Here is a 6,112-nt window from a genome sequence, read left to right as displayed (position 1 = left end):
TTGTAGCCAATGTGGACCCCCCTTAACCGGATGACATTTTTCAGTACTCCATCCTCCTCTCTGTAGGAGAACTCTCTCTCAACCTACATAACCAATGGAAATGGCAAACTAGATAAACGTTGTTGGGAGATGAAAGTAGGATACATCTCTATCATTATGCTCCCAGATAGTTCTCAAAACTCCACATATGATCCACATAACACTTGAAAACCATCTTCAATATCCCTCACTACTTCCAAAAATTTTGCCATACACTACTCAAAACACAATGGAAGCTAAAAGACACTAAAATTATGGACACATGTTGACCAATGCACTTGAAAAAAATGCATTTCCCTTCCACTAGTCAAGTCACAAAAACCACAATAATATGTGTACATCCCCCATTTTCATACATAAGAATGCCACACTTGTGTGCCGCAATCATGTCGTCTAAGCTGCCATAGTAACAACCCTGTTGAACAATGCCCATAACTTGCACTTGAAAGATCCAATTGGTCTTTCAAATGCTTGAAAGGAAGATAAAAAAATAAACAAAAAGTCATGTGCACTTTTTTTATATTGCGTCCATATCAAGGACGCACAAAATCTGTGACAAAAAAGGGTGTCCCAACTAGGCTAAATAGGTAGAGACAAGGTTGGAGGAAAAGACTTGAAGACAGAAACCCATCAAGGTTCCATGGACAAAAGCTAGAAATCTTTGATTTTTAAAAAATTATAAGCACACTCTCTAGTTGTTTGTTTTGAAAACTTACTTATATTGCACAAAAAAGCCTAACTAGCCAAGTGTTAAAACTAGCTTGATAGCTGGCATAGGCTTGGTGACTTGTCGTTTATGTTCATATCTATTCTAAATAGAGTTTCAAAACCCCATGAAAATAAATCTCAAACATCATGCCATGAATCACTTACGTGTGCATATGTACAATATATACAAAAAATGGGGATTTCAAAATGTAGGCTACAATGTCGATGGAACTTGAAGTTCTAAGCTTTGGATCCCTTGCTATTGAACCAAAAATACTTTTTATTATGTGATTGGTGCTTCAAAAAGGTATTTGGAATTAAAAAAGAGGTGCAAAAATTGGAAGCACAAAAGCATGAATTGTAGATCTCACAAATAGATGGAGAATGGAGTCCATCCTTTTTTGTTTGTCTTGCTAATTGATTACTAAGGAAACCTTTAACTTCACCTCTCTTGAAGCCTCTAACTTGGAAACAAGTTACTGCAGGAGTTTTTTGTTTTGCTTCTTTTTGGAAGTTTGAAACTTTCTCATAGGGGTATAAATTGGAAAGATAGAAATGTATATGTTTAACTATTATTTTTGGATTGCAATGAATTTTTGAAAACTTCCAGACAACCATGGGCAAGTGCTCTATCAAAGAGCTTGGTGTAGGCAAATCAAGTGCCAAAGGTGTAGGCAAATCAAGTGCCAACATCATGAACAAGACCTAAACAGTAGATAGCTAAAATAATCTCGAATAACAGTCCTCTTCAAAAGCTCCCCACACTCTATGAAGGTCTATTTGTTAATTTGAGGATTGATTAGAGAGGGATCAGATTCAAAGCAATGAACAAGCATTGAACAAGACTCTAATTGTTGATTATAAGAAAGAGAGGCTTATATAGCCATTTACAAGAGTCTATTGCATAAGCAATGATGGCAAGAATTGATGACCTAATCAATGATATCATAAAATGATCCATGCATGGAGATGTTTCCCACAGACTAGAGCTTGAGCTTGGTATAGTGACTCTAATGTTGAGGTTGATATTTCGACACCCTCCCTCAAACTCAACAATTTAATCTACCTGGGTACACCCTAGGGACCAACTGACCTTGCTAGGTGTGGATCAAAGGCTGTGGACTAGGGCAAAATCATCAATGTGAGATTAAGAGGATAATTTGTACATAGAGCTTGCTCATCAAGGAAAAATATCACGCGAGTGTTTGAAGAAAAACCTTGGAATTTATTAATGCAATGCACCTAGTTTATAATCTTTGACTTTGATTTAGAAGAAGCGATTTGGCGTTGCCCCTTGTCTACCATCTCTTCTTCAATTTGATGCCACTCTTCTCCATCTTCTTCAATCTTCATAGACAAATATTCCTTCTTCATTTTCCGTTTGGTATAGTAGTCTCTTTCTGTATGTCTTGTCTTGTGACAAAAGTCATACACTTGTGTGCTTTTTTGCTTGTTATTTTTGCTAAATAACACTTTACCATCTATATGAACACTAGAATCCTTGGCTGGCTCCGGACTTTCCATTCATATTTTTTTCTTCTTCCAAGAGAGATACCTATACATCAACCAAGTTAGAGATAAGCATTCATATTATTTTCATCTTCCAACAAAGATGCGTGTACATCAACCAACTTAAAGATAGACATATTGGCTAGGGTTGTAACCAGGTGATAATAGCTCGGAGGAAGAGATTTAGGTAATACATCAATAATGATATCCTCATGTCCACCTTTAAAGATAGCAATTGAAGGCTTGAAAGTGGCCATGGAGAGAACAAGCAATAAGCTTCCAATCAAGATGCCGAATGAGGATGGTGTGTGAGTTCAAAAGCAAAGGAGATTAAGGAGGACTGTACCCTTAACCAAGTGTATCATGGTGGCTATGGAGGATTTATAAATGATAGATAGCCATGACATAGAGTTTCTTATGTGAATAATGAAAGTATTATTGTAAAATCTCAAAATAATGAGTGTGAAACTAAGATAATTAGGGATTAGAAATAAAATGACTCTCTAATACACCAAGGGCTCTAATACCATGTTAAATTTATAGACTGAGATTAAATTCAAAGCAACGAAAAAACACTAGACACAAGACTAGTTGATGTTGAGGAAAGAGAGGCTTATATAGCTATATACAAGAGTCTCGTATATCATAGCCATGCAACTAAACATAGATAAAGACCAATTTGAAGCAATTTTCTATTAAGGTAAAACTTGTAAAAAATGTAGCAGATAACTAGTGTGCATTTTTTGCCTGAGCCTGAGTAATTTTTCCTAAGCTTAGGTAGCTATTCTTTCAAAGTATCACATTCAGTTTGTAAAAGCATTCTTTATGGGTGCAAATCTATAGCATGGTAAGCTCAAAATTCTGATTAGAAAAAATTATTTTTACAGTTACAAACATCAGTGCATCAAAGGTACTCAAAAAAGGTTTTTCTTTTATGGATTAGCGTCCTATTTTGGTACAAAAATGAGTGCTAATCCAGAATTCTAAGTTTCTCAATAAACGTTTCAGAAGGCTTGATAGAGAAGTTAATAACCTTCTCTTCTGGAAAGGACAGACTCTCCGGCACTACACTAAATTCTGGGACAAAGCCCTTTCTCCTAAGGCACCTATTAACTTGCAGAAGTTCGGTCTGAACCAAGGAACCACTGAGCATCCCAACAAGAAACTCATGCAACTGTCCCCAAAGAGTTGGTCTAACGGTAAGGCTTTGGCCTCTCAACCTACGGGTTGTGGGTTCAAATCCCCTGTTGGGTCACACTCTAGAGGGACACCTTGTGCTCACCTGGTGTTCACGTTGCTAGGGCTCTTGCCCTTGGACACTCGAGTGCATCCTCCTCCTGGGGTGGGTCACCCGAGGAGGAGGTTCCTAGCTGGTTGCTACGAGTTCTCTCCGTCGTTCCCAGCATGTGGTGCATCAATTAGGTGGCCATGGTGATGCCTACGCGTGGCTCTTGCCCGATGGTACGCGGCCCTTGCCCGACCATGTAACATGGCTAATATTTGGAAGGGATAAGCACCTCCCCCTGTGGGCCCTCTGGTGTGTCGGAAAAAAAAAAAAAAAAAAAAAAAAGAAACTCATGCAACTGATTGTCCACTTCAATCCATGCTGTCCCAGGCTTTTTTATAGCTGACGCAAACTTTCGCATGATATGAATTTGTCTGATTTCATCCAATGCAAAAGAACCTGCGCAAATGCTAGACAGAAGCATGTATCCAGCGGCATCGTTAGGATCGATTTCCACCAGCTCATCAAAGCACTGTCTTCCAAGATGAGCATTGCCATGCGCTCTGCAACCCATTATTAAAGCTTTCCAACCAACCATGTCCGGCGAAACAGGCATGCTTGCAATCACATCCTCCGCCTCATCCAAGCATCCGGAACGGCAAAGAAGGTCTATCATACAGTTAAAGTGGCTCACACCAGGTGGAAAGTTGTACCTCTCCCTTAAAGACATGAAGAACGCGTGCCCTTGCTGTAGCAGGCCCGCATGACTATATGCTGTCAAAACAGAGCTTAACACAATGCCATCAGGCTTAAGCCCTTGCTGCTGCATTTTCTCAAGGCACAACTTTGCCTGCACGAGTGTACGCTCCGATCATTGCACTCCAAGATACCAAGTTCTTTTCTGGTAAACAATGAAACACCTTCTGTGCTGCCTCTGGCCTCTCGCACTTGGCATACATGTCCACAAGCGTACTCCCAACAACCACATCCAGTGCAATGCCACTCCTAACTACATGATCATGTATTAGTCTGCTATATTCAGAGGCCCCTATACTGGCGCATGTTTTCATTACGGAAAGAAATACCACTCGATTGCAAGCAATACCTTGCTCTCGCATTTTATCATACAAGAAGAGAGCCGGGACACTATGACCATGATGTGCAAACCCCCCAATCATTGCACCCCATGATACAATAGTTCGCTCTGGCAAGTCTTTGAAGATTTTACAAGCTTCTTCTAGGCTTCCACACTTTGCATACATATCTACAAGCGTGCTGCCAATATTTACATCTGCTACATACCCGCTAATGACAAAATGGTTGTGCACATGCTGCCCCTTGGTGAGAGATCCGATGCTGGTGCACGCTTTTAAGGTGCACAAAAATATCACTTTGCTTGGGACAACACCTTCCTGCTTTAGCTTCCCATATAATTCAAGAGCAGGTAGAGCACGCTCACACTTGACATAGCCTGTGATCATTGCACCCCAAGAGACCAGATCCCTATGTGGCAGTTTGTCGAAGAGCTTCCGTCCTTCCTCTAAACTCCCACATTTTGCATACATAAAAACCAGAGTATTCCCAACGAGAACATTGCATTCTAATTCTAATTCAACAATCTGACTATGCATAAGCCTGCCCATTTCTAGCATGCCTAGGCTTTCAAACACCTTCAGCATAGACAACAGCACAATGTTGTTTGCTGCAATTCCTTGCTGAAGCATTGTATAATTAAGACGAAGAGCGCTCTCAGGTTCCCCGAGCTTGACATGACCCCAGATGATGGCAGTCCATGTATATATGCTTGGTTTTGTTATCCTTCTAAACACTTGATCTGCTTCGCCAAGACTGCCACATTCTGTGAAGAGGCGAATTAGATGGTCACCTAAGAAAGCATTCGAGTCGAGTTTAGCATGAACCATAAGAGAACGTACATGTCTTGCAGCATCCACGTCACGGTTCTTCAAGCATCCCTGCAAAAGACAGTTTATAATGTTCTTTGAGACCGGAATTCCATACCGCGTCATAAAATCAGTGGCCTCAAATGCTCCTAGAACCCCTGTGATCGTACATAACTTTATAACACACATCAATGCAAATGTGCTTGGCTCTAAGCCCTCACCTTGCATTTTCATAATAAATAATCTTAAAGCACTCTTACTGTCTCCATGGCTGGCATAAGCAGCAAAATTGACATTCCAGGTATCAACACTTTTCTTTGAAATGGCATGGAACGCGGTATTTGCACTGTCTAGGCTTCCACAAAAACCACATGCTTGTATAAGATGAGCTTTTACTGAGGGGACATCTCTGGAGCCAAAAGTGTTGACCAATCCATGGACCTGTCTCACACATTTTCTATCTTCACAAGGCATGCTCGCAGAGGGCAAGACATGACACATTCTGGAAAGGAAAACCTCATCTGACTGGTACTTTTGCATGATGTGATGTAAGCTTTCAGACCAAGCAAGAAGATCAGCCCCTGCCGCCAGGTGTGGGGAGGCTGCCTTCGCTATGACCACACAACAACAACCCCTGTTATTTATGGGGCTGTGGCCAAAGCCACTGCATCGCACAGGAGGCGTCATTACGGCATGCAGGTCCCCCTGCCACTGCTTGTCCAGCGTAGTC

The 6,112-nt window shown here is 40.9% G+C and overlaps 1 pseudogene; it reads right to left on the bottom strand.

Moving 5' to 3' along the window:
- Positions 1 to 3,202: 3,202 nt before the first annotated feature.
- LOC147443626 (pentatricopeptide repeat-containing protein At1g11290, chloroplastic-like) lies at positions 3,203 to 5,856 on the bottom strand (annotated as a pseudogene).
- Positions 5,857 to 6,112: the final 256 nt, after the last annotated feature.

Source organism: Adiantum capillus-veneris, chromosome 13 (assembly GCF_014529385.1).
Source record: "Adiantum capillus-veneris isolate H3 chromosome 13, ASM1452938v2, whole genome shotgun sequence".
Lineage (NCBI taxonomy): Eukaryota > Viridiplantae > Streptophyta > Polypodiopsida > Polypodiales > Pteridaceae > Adiantum > Adiantum capillus-veneris.
Note: the sequence above shows the minus strand (reverse complement) of the source record. Positions and strands in the feature narration are given on the sequence as shown.